We start from the raw sequence: 14,776 nt of genomic DNA on the forward strand, positions 1-14,776 counted from the left end.
AATGGTCCATCCAGCCCAGTACCCAATCTTCCAACAGTGCCCAATGTCAGATGCTTCAAAGGCAATGAACAGATCAGGGCAATTATCAAGTGATCTGTCCCCTGTCATCTAGTCCTAGCATCTGGCAGGCAGAGGCTTAGGGATACCCGGAGCATGCGGTTGTATCCCTGGCCATTTTGGCTAGTGGTCACTGATGGATCTGTCGTCCATTAATTTATGTAATATTTTTAAGTCTGTTACACTTTTGGCCTTCACAAGTCCCCTGGCAATGAGTTCCACAGGCTGTGTGTGTGTTGTGTGAAGAAGTACTTCCTTTTTTCTGTTGTAAACCATCTGCCTATTAATTTTGTTGGGTGACTCCTGGTTCTTGTGTTATGTGAAGGAGTAATTAACACTTCCCTATTCACTTTCTTCACACCATTCATGATTTTACAGACCTCTATCATTCTCCCCCCACCCCCCCCAGTCATCTCTTTTCCAGGCTAAAAAGTCCCAGTCTTTTTAATCTCTCCTCATATGGAAGGTGTTCCATACCCCTAATCGCTTTTGTTGCCCTTCTCTGTACCTTTTCCATTTCTAATGTATCTTTCTTGAGATGGGGTGACCAGAACTGCACACAGTATTTAAGGTGTGGGCATACCATGGATTTATGTAGTGGCATTATGATATTTATTGTGTTGTTATCTATCCCTTTCCTAATGGTTTCTAACATTGTTAGGGTTTTTTTTACTGCCGCTGCCCATTAAGCAGATGTTTTCAGAGAACTAGCCACAATGACTCCAAGATCTCTTTCTTGAGTGGTAACAACTAATTTAGACCCCATCATTTTGTATGTATAGTTGGGATTATATTTTCCAACATGCATTACTATTTATTTATCAACATTGAATTTCATCTACCATTTTGTCACCCAATTTTGTGAAATCCCTTCATAACTCTTCACAGTCAGCTTTGGATTTAACTTTCATCAGTCATTTTGTATCATCTCCAAACTTTGCCACTTAAGCTGCCTTGTGTCGACCTACCTGTGGAAATGTCTTCACTTAAATTTGGCTCCCACTGACATAAGTCCCTTTCTATGTTGACTTAATAAACCACCTCCCTGAACGGCATAGAGTCCCAGTCAGTGTAATTAGGTGTAGTGTGAGTGTAGGCACTGTGTTGCTTACATCAACTGTCAGGAGCCATTCGACAAAGCCCCACGCTGACAATACAATAATTGACCCAAATGCTTCTGGTGAGGATGTGCATCGCCGACACAAGGAGCCACGTGTCACGCACACAAGCGATTTAATAACCGTGGTGGCTGCATGCTGGCGTAAATTAAGTTGACATCATTTTGTAGTATAGACATGGTCTTGAATGTCTTATGGTTTCATTGACTGCATCTACACTAACATATTTCTTAAAGTTTTTCACTATTGTTACTCTTGGTGCAGCTCTTCTTGAAGTAAGAAACTTTACGGGGGGAAATGGCAAATGTAAATAAGGTATTAACGTGACTACAGATACCACCAAACATGAAACCTGTTCCATCATCTTTAGAAGTAAATCTTTGAGAATAAAACTTTTAAAGTATACTACTTCCATTATAGAATTTGGCTTTGATTATGTAACTGAAACTGGTGCGGTCAGAATACATTAACCTAAGATTAAAAAGTGGGACTATTTCATTGGCAAAATATTTCAGTAATGTCTACGTAGAATTCATAATTCTGAAGAAAATTAATAATATTGAGTTGCAAGAATTATTCCTGTTAACAAAAAACAGGAAATCAAAAGGACAGACTCTAACAATTTGGAAATTTAGAAACAAACAGGAGTGTGTTTCAGGACAAACAATAGGAAGGCATAAATAAATGGAGCATGCTGACATTAGTAGATGTAGATTCCAAGGCCAGAAGAGACCATTGTGATCATCCTATATTACAGAGGCCATAAAACTTCCCCAAAATAATTCCTAGATCCTATCTTTTAGGGAAAAAAAATCCAGTATTGATTTAAAAATGGCCAGTGGTGGAGAATCCACCATGACCCTTGGTAAACTGTTCCAGTGGTTAATTACTTCACTGTCAAAAATTCACACCTTATTTTCAGTTTGTAGTTGTATAGCTTCAATTTCTAGCCATTGGATTGTGTTATACCTTTCTCTCTGGATTGAAGAGTCCATCATCAAATATCTGTTGCTCATGGAAGTACTTACATGATCAAGTCACCCCTTAGCCTTCTCTTTCTTTAATCATTCTGAAGGCTATTCTCTGAACTCTCTCCAATTTATCATCATTCTTCTTGAATTAGAATTGGACGCAGTATTCCAGCAGCGGTCACACCAGTGCTAAACACAGAGGTAAAATAACCTCTATACTCCTTCTAGAGATTCCCCTGTTTATGCATACCAGGATCACATTAATTGTTTTGGACACAGTGTGAGCTCATATTCTGCTCCATCTTTATTAGAATGCCACCTCTGCCAGCCACCCCACCCACCCTTTTGCCAGAATAATAGATACCTGATGTGGGGAATGGAAGTCAATGTGCATGTCTTGCTCTTTACTAATGAAGCAGGCTTTTTGCAGATGCCGGGAGTGCTAAATCCTACCCTCCTCTTACCCCTTCTGAGTTGTAGTGTCGTCCCTGACAAGGCTTCCTCTGTCTCATAGTGGTAGCTATTCATCTGCCTGTCCTGGCTGCTACCAGGACGGAGATCTGAGGGCTACTCTGCACTGGCAATGTTAAAGCACTGCCCCGGCAGCGCTTTAACATGGCTTGTGTAGTTGTGGCAGAGTGCTGGGAGACAGGTAGCATAGCTACCAGTGCTGATGCACTGTCTACACTGGCGCTTTACCATGCTGAAACTTGCTGCACTCAAGTGGATGTTTTTTTTACACCCCTGAGCAAGAAAGTTGTAGCGCTGTGAAATGCCAGTGTAGACAAGCCCTAAGATGTCATAGCAGGGATGGGGGTTGTTCGTGGTTTGTGAACAGAACCTTCTTCCCAAAATAAACGAACAATGCCATATGGTGGCACTTACTGGCCATGACCTTCCTATGGTCACTTCTTCTTTTTTTTTTTTTTCCTTAAAGGAAAATATTTTTGTTGGTCCCTTGAGTGGTCACTGAAGACACGTTTCCCTGTCTATTGAGCAAGTTACCAAAAGTCCCTGAAACAAGAATTGGCAAATAAATTTGCAAGCACTAAATTAGAGCTCTAAAATTATGGGGATTAAATTGATAGACACAATGTTACTTGGCCTGTATGGATTTTTATGAGGAAAATGTAACTGATATATATGTGTGCTATAGATGTGATATTTTTAATTTATTTCTGTTTCTTTGAAAGTTTAGTGATTGTTTTTGGTCTAGACTCTCCAAAATTGTACTAGTTCATAATAAGAGTCATACTTTATAGATAGTTAACATATATATATATATATATATTTTTCTCCTTTTTAAGTTTTGTCTGATTTTCATTACCTCTTAGGGGCCAGATTCTCTCTTGCAGTTGAACTCTGCTCAGTGCAGAAATGTGTGCTGCATAGAGGGGGAGTCAAGCTAGTTTTATAGCTCCCTCCTATGCACCAACTCCAGCCCAGGCGTAAATCAGAGCAGCCTAAAGATTTCTCTAAATATGCCACTAGTATATTTTCTCTAAATAATCCTATGCTAGTGAAAGATCAGTTGCAGAGCAGACCTGTGCCCTACCGCCAATTCACGCCTCCGTTGTCTGACATACCCAGTAGAGGTATGGGGGCAGGGGACAGTTGGCACAGGAGCTAGTCCACCAATTTCATACCATCTGAGAGTCCCTGGTTTTATGCCAGCTGCCCCCATAATCAGGGGAGTTCTCAGCTGGCCAGTTATATCAAGAACATGCCCCTCTTTTATTGCTTGAGTGGTACCAAAGGGTGAGATCGCATTTGAGACTTTGGCCTGAAGTATTAGTCACTGCACTAGAAATACCTGAAGTAGCTGCAGGAAATTAATTATGTATATCTGTTGTAGGCTTCTCCAGTACTGAAACAGGATAACAAGTTGATCCAGCAAGAGCTGCTAATGAGGGAGAATCAATGAAAAGCCCGTGTATGCATTTTGTGTCCAGTTTCCAAAAGTCCCTGAGCTTCTGGCATGTACAATTTATTGCCAAAACAGTTGATATCTAGAAATGCTCCACTTAAAGTCATGGGACAAAAATATATTTCTGCATCAAGCCTGCAACAAGGATCTGAGGGAACAAAGGGTCAAATAGATACAAGAGGGCTTGTTTTTTTTTTCCCCTTTCTTTTTTTTAAGTCCACCAGTCAAGAAAATTGCTTTTCTACAGGCTTCATTTCCAGCTGTCCTTTTTAATCTCTTGTCCACAGGATGACTAAAAATAGCAATGTCAATGTAATATTTGTTAGGATGAGAGCACACAAGCCCTGATTTAGGTCTGATCTGCACACAGTTTTTGTATCAGTGTAGCTATTTCAGTTAGGGATGTGATTTTTTTTTTTTAATGATATACTTACATTGGTACAGCACTTAGTGTGAACAGTTGTATTGGTATAGCTAAGGAGTACTTGTGGCACCTTAGAGACTAACAAATTTATTTGAGCATAAGCTTTCGTGAGCTAAAAGCTCACTCAGCTCACTTCATCGGATGCATTAAATAAACAAATTTGTTAGTCTCTAAGGTGCCACAAGTACTCCTTTTCTTTTTGCGAATACAGACTAACACGGCTGCTACTCTGAAATTGGTATAGCTGATTCCCCTTCTCACAGGAGACTAAGTTTTAACAGTATAAGCACATTTTGTATAAACTGCATCTACAAAAGATGGGTTGTGCTACTTTAACTATATTGGTGTATGTTTAAAGCAGTACAACTTTTGTGTGCGGACAAGGCCTTAAGGATCAAACTCTCACCTCCTTCCTTGAGATATTGGCTTTACTGATATTAAACATAGCACTTCAGCTTAATCTTCCTTCCTTGAAGTTTCCATACAGGACCAACCTCCACCTAGCTCTATATTTTTAGTTTTATAATTTTTAGTTTTATAGTTTTAGAGACCCAATGCCGAATAACTAATTAGCTGCAACTGTCTACACAGTTGCGGCCATGTCTACACAGCTGCAGCCTCGCTGTTGTAAGGTGCATTGTGTGGCCACTCTTTATCGCCTGGAGACAGCTCTCCCAGTGACAAAATAAAACCACCGCCAATGAGGGACAGTAGCTTCGTTCCCGGGAGCGTGGCTCCCACAGACAAACCGCTGTCCACACCGGCACTTTTCATCGTTAAAACTTTTGTTGGTCAGAAAGGTGTTTTTTCATACCCCTGAGTGACGAAAGTTTTAGCGACTCAAGTACCAGTGTAGACATAGCCTTCCTCACTGAGTCACACTTCAGCAGCTTTGTGCAGGGATCTAGCACTTGCTGAGAGAATGGGTCAACACAAGAGCCCCTCTTTGTAACCGTGACCTCCATAAATCTTGGCCATGCCAGAAAAAGATGGAATCGCAGGTTGATGTAGCAGTGTAGTAGATCTGCAGTAGAACAGTTTGACTGATGAGGCCTGGATGATTTACTACTGAAACCTTGTGCAACTCTGACCATCAAAAATATTCAGAAATGTTCACTCTCTACCCGCCCAGGGAAATGTTACCCCAAATATTTTTCTTCAAATAATATAATAGGAGGGGGATGGTGGTCAGGTGTTTCTCATTCTTTTATTCAAATAAAATGACACAGACTTACCCTGCAGCTTGAACAAGGGCAGAATGACTGATGATTAAAACTAATGATTAAAATATGTTCTGAATAGGACTGTTTGATAAATGGTTTTAGAGTAGCAGTTGTGTTAGTCTGTATTCGCAAAAAAGAAAAGGAGTACTTGTGGCACCTTAAAAGCTTATGCTCAAATAAATTTGTTAGTCTCTAAGGTGCCACAAGTACTCCTTTTCTTTTTTGTTTGACAAATGGTGTCAATATTTTTGGGGGGGAGGGGAGGAAATTAGAGCAAAACGGAGAACAAAACATTTTTAGGGAGATTTTTATTTTTCAACTAATGGAATGGAGTCAGAATGGGAATTGTCGTTTTGAATGTTTTTTGTTTTTGTTCAGTTTTTAGTCCCTCCCTCCCCCAACTTTTTTCCTCTTTTTTTCAATGGTGGGGGGCGGGAGGGGGGGAGAGGGAAGGGAGGGGGAAGGCGGAGCCAGAAAGTCAAAATCTGAAATGAAATTTTCTATTTGAATCAAAACAAAATGAAGCATTTCCAAACTAAACCAAAATATTCTTTTCACTGAAAAATATCAAAGGAATTTTCTCTTGAACAATTTCCTTTCCTTTGGAATGCCATTTTTCATTGGATTTTTTTTTTAACCAGCTCAAATATTTGAAATGTATGTGAATCTCCTGCTTGAAGGGATCAGGCCACCTTTCCAGAGTATAGTTTTTTGGCCCTGCCTCTCTTCTCTTTTCCTTATCCCATCCTTGGCCTCACAGAGCTTAGCTGAAAAAGAGAAATACAGTCAGAGGGATATAGACTGTGTTTCCCACATAGCCAGGGCACTGTGTGTGCGGTGGTGTCTCCATGAAAGAATCAACAAGATTTTTCCTTCCCTAAGTCCCCTCCTATTGCGGTTACCCCTGGAGGGTAAGATCTAGGACCAGGACAGGTAAGACCTTCCTGTTGAGAAATGGGTTAACCAAACTGGAAAAATTCATCACAGAACTAATAAGATCTCTGAGCTTTGGCTCCTTGTGTTCCTTTTTACTATTGTGTGAGCCATTCCATTTTGAACAGAAGTAACACATTTTGGAAGAAAACTGGAGAAGACTGCAAGGGTGAAAATGATACTTACTGTCTGAGTACCTATATAGCCCCCATCAGTCTAGGATCTGACCCAGTGTCCATGACTGATGGTATTTGACTTCTTTCCAGTGTCTGTGCAGAGGAGGAGCCATTAATAATCAGTGCATGTGTCATTTCAGAGAGAAGAAAATCTTTTTTTTTTTTAACTCTAAATATTGAGCATTTGAAATTTTTAAGCTTTAAAGATGGCAGTTTGACATTATGATGGATTCCTGTCCTGTGATTTGTAGCCATTTCAGGAGGCATGGTGTAGTTGGTTTGGTTTGGTTTGTTTTATGTTCAGTATCCAGCAGATCTAAATTATCATTACCATTGCAATTTGCCATGAAGGCAGAGAAGCAAGCCCTGATGCAAATAACGAATAGTCAAGGAAAGAAGTTGTGAATTAAGAACTGGCAATCCCAGGTCTGATTTGTTTTGAGTTAGGTGGTTGTGGTACAGAAAAGATCAGACCATTCCCCAAAGTCTTGTCAGGTATATTTCATTTAACCACAAACTAAGGGCTTGATCCTGCAAATACCACAGCATTTGAGCCAGTTGCTCAGGTAAGCAGTTGCACTGATTTAGGACTGCCAAAGTGAATAAAATTACTCTCTTGCTGAAGTGTTTGTGAATTCAGGCTTGAATGGAGTAGCTATATATTAAGAAATCTGTGAACAGAGACACAAACTCTCAGAAGCATAAAGACTTCTTAAAAATTATGCATTAAACTTTTTCTTTCTTTTTATATCCAGATTTCCATCTGGAGAAAAATGGTATAGGAACACTATTTGAAGCAATAAAAATTCTTCAGCGTATTCCCTTCCAAAAGTCACTTTCATCATACAGAATGAGACAGTTCTGGTGTCTAGACAAATGTTGTGAGGCCTCAACTGCTCTGTTTATACAAACGGGCTACAACTTCAGGAGTATATTAAATAAAACTTACATAGATTAAAATGTATTTGAAAATAATTGCCTTCGTTACCAATAAAAGCTCAGATTATTAAAACAAAATTAGATTTTTAAAAAAATTTTAGTTCTTCCACACTGATGTTTTTGCTTTTCATTTAGACAATGAAAATGGATAGATTTGTTAGTGCATGAGAACCAGAGAGTGAAACTAAATAAATATTGCTTTGTTTGGGTGTCAAACACTTCAGCAAATATTTAGTTCCAGACTGTTCAGATTAGGATTTTTTTTTTAATCGGTTGATCTCTCTACAAACTTTATCTAAATTGACCTGACAGTATCCATTAAAAATATCTGATATTTTGTTCAGTGTAAGCTTCCCTACACTGGTCCCACCGCTGTACCCCATCCATTGGCTTGGAAGGATTAGATTTTTATCAGTAAATGGTGATATTACCATACATTCATAAACCAATGAAAAAATATTTCCATCCATAATAATCAAAATTTACAGATAGGTAAAGTAAGAAAAATGTTGCTTGAGAACTTATTAGAGTTAGAATTTAAAATATTTGCTTTGTATATTTTGATGAGATGTTACAATTTGTGTTTTAAGATTCATAAAGCTTTAACTTTTTGAATCTCAATGTTACTTTAAATAATTATTGTTTGTCCCTCCCTGTAATTTCCTGCAACTTGAAAAATTTAAATCAATAAAAAAATAAAAATGCTTAAAAATAAACACCTATTTGTCAAAATGTTAAAAAAGAATTGAATTCTTCCAAGCCTAGTCATCCATGACCAGCAAGGCCTATCTATATGGGTGACGTATGCTGTTTTGTTCCAATCTTTGGCCAGGCTGACTGCCATTTGGTGGTAGTGAGGGTTCCTGTAATGTGAATACGTTCACTGGGATCCCAGGGGTGGTCTAATAAAGATATATTGTATTACCTATATTTTATTATCCACTGCTGTTACTCAGTATCTGAATGGCCATATTTTTATTTTGTACACAGATTTACTATGTGTGGAAGTTTGGCATGGCCAGTTTTGGGGAAATCTTGATTTTTGTCAAGGAATTATCTAAGCTTATACTTTGATGCAAAATCCAAGACAGTAAATTGAAAGGGATGATTTTGGTTTTGCACTTTTTTTGAACATCTAAACAAATTTCAATTTTCAGTCAGTTATCTAGGTTTTGCTATATGAGCCAAAAATATCACTGAAACTGTGTCCCCAGCAAAACAGATAAATGCTATTCAAACAGCCCTATTCTTGGTTTCTTGCCTCCTTTTCGTATTTTGTTTTTTGTAAATGGATTATCAGTTATCACTTGCTGAGACATCCTTATATATCCCCATACACTTTATTTCTTACACATGTGGGCACATTGCTTTACTAACAAAATATATTCATCACAAGATGCACTTGTGCCTTTGTTGGAAAGAGTATGTCTTTTTCTTTTCTGCTGATGGCTTTAGAAATGTTAAAAAAGATTAAAATGTAAAGAGGTGAAGTGAAGGTTAGTCAGTGAGGATGGGTAAGGCATGTTCACTACATTTATAGTTATTGATGTGGAAACTATGCAAGTGTGTTGTCCATTTTTTAAATGATGTCCAGTTCCTTTACTGCCCTCATCCAAAAAAATGAAGTGAATTTAGTGCTGAGAGAGAGGATAACTTGGTACCCTTGGAAAACTAATCCAGAGCTCAACTATAGCAAGGCAGTGGCAATGAAAGTTTCCTCACCTTGTCTCACAATCGTGTATCAACCCTGACAGGTGGGAGTAGTATACTGCAAATACCTTTAATTCTTGTCCTTCTTGATACCACTGCCAACAAAATGTCAATTGTGAAACACCTGCCTATTCATTTTTGCTCCAAACACAACACATTTGGTTAATGTATAAGGCCTGATTTTCAAGTTAATGTACGTGCCTTTGTGAATGGACAAAATGCATGCCTAACTTTCATGTCTGTTGGGTCGTGTGTACGTGCAAACTAGGAATTTTAATGCAAACAGTTGGTGGTGCATGTGCTAAGTAAGCGTGCATTTGCATTCAGGCAAAATACATTCCTAAAGTCTTCCTGAAAATCAATTAACTCTGCATGAAAGTTTCATATTTAGGCACACGAAATCTAGTTCTATTTTATAATGAGACCTATGTAATCTGCAGTGTAAAAAGCTTTTCTCTTTCACTCTAACCTAGATCACAAGTGCAAAAGTCCATGGAATAATTTTGCCTTGACGGTCAAAGTAATCATTTTTGTAGGAGTGTTTATAGTCTAACCATACCTATTTACAGTTTTACTGCAGATGAGCATTCAAACTGTCTGAGATCTAGTTTGTTTTTGTACAAACGCTGGCTAGAAACTAATTTAAATTGTACCTAGAACTTGTCTACAATTTCAGTTAATGTAATTGTTGACAAGGGAAAATATCAATGAAAGTACGAGGGCCAAATTGTAGCTCTGAGAGGATGATTATGCAAGGTGCAGGTATTAGAGAACCATCTTGAGTTCCCGAGTAATGGACGGAAATATAACATAAGGCAAAATGCTGCTTCGGTGTCTGGACTCTTCTGGAAGTTGGCACTTGCTGCATCTGTGTAATAGGTGTAGTGCATGTACTGTTAGCTGAAGGGTAAGGCTACAGCCATGTTCATATCTTGCCCAGACATTCTGCTTCCATTTTCTGCAGCACTGCTAACATGCTGGCTTTTCCCACCTCTCATCTCTAGCAGTGTATGCAGCAGCATCATGGTTGCCTCGTGACTTACTAGTATTCCTCTCAATTGTGGAGGGAAAACCATAACAGAGCTCAACAGCAGATTTAAAGGATGTGTATACAATAGTTTGTGAATTAAAACATTTAAAAAAAAATCAGGATATTTATTTTCTTAGCAGAAGTAGCTGTGTTGTGTTTGGCTTGAATGCTTGCATGATTTAAATACTAGCTCAGAAGAAAATGATGGCTCCATATATTGCTTAGAAGAGAAAAATATTTCTGGATTGTGATATCAGGAATACAAAACAGACATAACATTTTGAGGGAATTAAGAGCTACTACATATTGAGGGCAATTTAGACTATGTTCGGTTTTAAACCATGGTCCAAGTCTCCTGCTGATATAGTATGTTTTGTTAACTAGAATATTTTGGCAATAGATGCATAATATATTTAGAATTGCACTATCCTATGTTACATTTTTCAGTTCCATAGGAGCTATAAACAAAGCTTTTTTGCTTGACTATCAGTCATCTACTGTATCCATCATGATTATCATTTGTACTCTGCAATTTTATAGTCATTCACTGTGAAGTCTGACTTTTGGTGGGACCTATTTTAGTTTCAACAAGATGCTTAAAAAAGGAGATATCCAAACAGTCCATGGAAACCCAAATGGTTAATTTAAAAATGTGGTTCTTGAAACAAATTGTTCAGAAGAGTTAAACAGTGCCTTTGTTACAGACAGATAGTGGAGCAAGAAGCTATATCTAAAAACATTTTTGAGGTGAATATTTCCTGCTTTGACTGCCCTGAACAAATATGTGGAAGAGGTGGCCTAAAGCTAGTTCAAGTTTCTATCATTTTGAAAGCATAAGCATAGGATCGGGAGTCAGAAAATGCTGATTTCTAATCCCACTTTCTCACTATGTGGCCTTGATCATGTCACACTAATCCTAGCCTCAGTTTCTCCATCTGTAAAATGGGGACAGTAATACAACTCCAGCTACTGCATAGGAATGTTATGTGAATTATTTAATGATAATAAATCACTTTGAATGTGAAAATTGCTATGTAAATGCTCCAGTTCCTTTAAACGCTGTTCCAATACAAGAAGTTGCAATGCGATTGTTTAGTGATCCAGGTGCAGTGCCACATTCCTTCTGCTCTGAAGGGTTTTGCTATTCTATGCAAGACATCTCCCTCCCTCTATTCCTCATTTAACAGGAGAAATACATACTCTTCACATATAGCGCAGGAAGGAATGAAGTTAGTATATAGATGTCTTATGGCCCTTTCCATTCTTCTCCCATTTTCCCCTCCCAGAATCTCTATGAGAAAGTGAATTTTCAGGAACTGCAGTAGATCCACTAAGACCCCAAGTTAAAAGAGGAAAGTATGGAAAGAAAATGAGATGTGAAATTCTTTCAAAGCACTTCAGTGTAGACACTACCTATGCCAATGGGAGGGGTTCTCCTGTCCATGTAGGTAATCCACCTCCCTCAGTGGTGGTATCTAGGTCGATGGAAGAATTCTTCCATCAATTTAGTGCTGTCTACTCTGGGGGCTATGTTGGATGAACTACGCAATTTAGGGGTGTGGATTTTTCACATTCCTGAGCAACATAGCTGGGTCGACCTAACTTTTTAGCATAGACCTGGACTTATTTCTTGATATTGAAATAAGTCATTAGAAGGTAGGCAGGAAGTGGTGTGTGAAGCAGTGGAGAATGAAAAAGAGCAGCATTGTCATTAGCTTGTCTGGTTGTTGAAAAATCACAGCACCTTATATACTTGTTGCTTTGTTTACAGCACATTTTTGACAAAGCTGCTTCCTGTTTAAGTATACAACAGGAAGAAACGTGGTTCCTAAATTAGTAGGTTAAGGTCACAAGGAAAGCAGCTGGTAATGGATGGCGTAAAGCTTTCTAGACTTTATACAGTACAGGGTTTAAAGAGACAATCCCTTTCAACCTTTCATTAGCGATCCTGATTAAAAAGAAATTAAATCCTTAAATTAGTACTTTCTAACATCGGGAACACATTATTTTTATAACATTTTGTTCATTATCCTTTTATTGGACTAAGGGAGGACTCTGTCTCTTATATGACAGGTTTCAGAGTAGCAGCCATGTTAGTCTGTATTCGCAAAAAGAAAAGGAGTACTTGTGGCACCTTAGAGACTAATGCTCAAATAAATTTGTTAGTCTCTAAGGTGCCACAAGTACTCCTTTTCTTTTTGTCTCTTATATGTGTTGTTTGGCAACTACCATTATATGGCCTGGATCCTGATTGGGGCCTCATGGGTACTACTGTAATATAAATATAATTATTTATAATGTCTAGTGAAGAATCCACGAGAGCATGAGTTAGGAGACCAGGCATCTATTCCCAGCTTTGCCAATTAAGTGCTGTTTCATCTTACACAAATTATTCGAAAAAGTCCGATTTTAAAAAGAGGCCAGTGGTTTTTGATGGCTTTTGTTTTTTTTCTCAATGCTACATGACTTGAACCTGATTTTTTTCAGAGGTGTGCAATACCTACAACTCTTGCTGAAGTCAATTTGAGATGTAGCTACTGAGCACTTTTGAAAGTTAGGTAAAGGTTTGTCATGCTTGTCACCCAAAATCAGTAACCCTTTTTGAATTTTTTGGCCAGAGACGTTAATTTGGCTTTAGTTTCCCAACTGTAAAATGGGTGTTATTGTTACCTCTTTTGTAATATACTTTGGGGGCCTAAGGATGAAAAACGCTATATAAGTATTTATTAAATTGTTGGCACACCCTTTGTGGCAAATCTTTTTCTCCCTTGTTTAACTAACATATCACACACCGTAAAGCCGAACAAAACTGCACCGGTAACTTGTGTTTCATGTTGTGGATTTTGTTTCCAAAATGTAAGGAATCAGATTGTCTTTAATACTTTTGGATGGTTGGAAATGTAATTCTGGGACTGCCCTGCATGAAGTGTTGCTGTGATGAGTGGTTACTGAAACTAGCAGAAAAGAAAAGGAGTACTTGTGACACCTTAGAGACTAACAAATTTATTTGATCATAAGCTTTCATGAGCTACAGCTCACTTCATCGGATGCATCCGATGAAGTGAGCTGTAGCTCACGAAAGCTTATTCTCAAATAAATTTGTTAGTCTCTAAGGTGCCACAAGTACTCCTTTTCTTCTCTTTTTTGCGAATACAGACTAACACGGCTGCTACTCTGAAACCTGAAACTAGCAGGTGCCTAGTGCTTCCTCTTCTCTCTCACTGCCCCGCCTCCCCCACTTCCTCCATGAACTGTGAAGTTCATAGATCAAAGAAATGTTAAATGCATTGGCTTTAGGCAAGTATACATATATAAGTTGTGTTTAAAGGGCTGCTGAGAAATTCTACGGTTTGTTTGTTTACATGGGAAAGATACCAATACAAGGGAGAGTGTGAATTTAAATTGCTATATTTATACCAGTATAACTCCCCATATGGACAATCTTACTCCAGTATTAGTGCCTGTTAATGCTTTAGCTTATGTCACTTTGGAAGAGGTTTAAACTAACCTGAAAAAAACCACACTTATTCTACTGTCAAGTGTCTTCACAACATCAGTAGCTAGGGTTACCAATTTTGGCTGGACATATTACTGGAGGTTTCATCACATGACATCTTTTATTAAAGATTAATCTTTAATTCCTGGAGACTCCAGGACAATCCTGGAAGGTTGACAACCCTATCAGTATCCTACAAAATGCGTGATTATACTAAGTCATCATGAACTAGCAAAAACAATTGCATCATAGCATTAAGATCCTTGCGGCTTACAATACCAATTTCTGACACGTGCTGAGCAGCTGGTCATGCAGAGTTCAGTAGTGGTTGCAGGTGCTCAGCACCACTTAAGACTTGTCCATACAGTGGGGTAATGCGCTCAACAGAGTATGATTTCTAAAGTGAACTTGTTTTATGCATTAGGGGGTCTGGGTGGACCCTTCTGCTGAGCTTCAACATAGTGCTGTTTGAAACTGTATCATGTTAAAGTGCACTAGGAAAACTTTAGTGCCAACAGGCAGGGTCTGCATGGGTTAATTATTGTGCAACACATTAGTGTGCTTTAGAGATCACATCCTCACAGCATGCGCCACCCCACTGTGTGGACAAGACTGTAGTATTTTCAGGACTGGGCCTCAAATCCTTATTACTCCCACTGACACATGCGAGTGAGGGCTTGCAGGTTCAGGCCCTTGACTTTGAGGTAGCAGGAGGACACAGAATATTTGGGACATATTTTAATTACTTATACTCTCCATCTCTTACAGCTAA

At 38.5% G+C, this 14,776-nt stretch overlaps 1 protein-coding gene across 9 annotated transcripts in view; it reads left to right on the forward strand.

Moving 5' to 3' along the window:
* The window catches only part of TBL1X (transducin beta like 1 X-linked), a 311,634-nt gene that overhangs the window by 102,794 nt on the left and 194,064 nt on the right, over positions 1-14,776 (forward strand). The gene's annotated exons all lie outside the window — the stretch shown is intronic.

This window comes from Dermochelys coriacea, chromosome 1, assembly GCF_009764565.3.
Source record: "Dermochelys coriacea isolate rDerCor1 chromosome 1, rDerCor1.pri.v4, whole genome shotgun sequence".
NCBI classification, from domain to species: Eukaryota; Metazoa; Chordata; order Testudines; family Dermochelyidae; genus Dermochelys; species Dermochelys coriacea.